The 443-nt window shown below is 32.3% G+C and overlaps 1 protein-coding gene across 1 annotated transcript in view; it reads right to left on the bottom strand.

Moving 5' to 3' along the window:
* LOC106588883 (inactive phospholipase C-like protein 2) overlaps positions 1-12 on the bottom strand; it is a 42,688-nt gene extending 42,676 nt beyond the window's left edge. The window contains 1 exon segment of the mRNA XM_045709433.1: positions 1-12. This exon segment is cut by the window's left edge and continues 782 nt beyond it. The gene's annotated coding sequence lies outside the window, so the exon portion shown is untranslated.
* Positions 13-443: the final 431 nt, after the last annotated feature.

The raw sequence follows: 443 nt of genomic DNA, 5'->3' as shown, positions 1-443 counted from the left end.
GTTTGCCCAGTGGGTTGTCCCTACATATATCTTCCTTGAGAGCTGGGGTAGCAGGTGAGCGTCATGTTTCCAGCAGTTGTCGAATTCTGTCGCTGTTTGTGCGGACAGAGGCGCGAGTATCGCCTTTCATAAAACACTATGATTGGATTTTCCCATAAAAAGTTATTGGGCAAACAAATGTAATTGTACCAACATTCAAATTTGCATAAATTATGGAGGACCAAACGTGCCGTAATTTGAAATAAATATGTAAATGCACACATAAATAGACAAATGAATGAATAAATAAATACATCCACACATAATTAAATACATGTGCAAGGAAATACAAAAATACTGACCAAAATTCATTCATTTTGTCAACATATCTGTATGTATTGAATTATTTATCTATGTATTATCTAATTATTCAAACTTTAATTCATTTTATTAATTTATATATT

This window comes from Salmo salar, chromosome ssa27 (assembly GCF_905237065.1).
Source record: "Salmo salar chromosome ssa27, Ssal_v3.1, whole genome shotgun sequence".
Classification (NCBI taxonomy): domain Eukaryota; kingdom Metazoa; phylum Chordata; class Actinopteri; order Salmoniformes; family Salmonidae; genus Salmo; species Salmo salar.
Note: the sequence above shows the minus strand (reverse complement) of the source record. Positions and strands in the feature narration are given on the sequence as shown.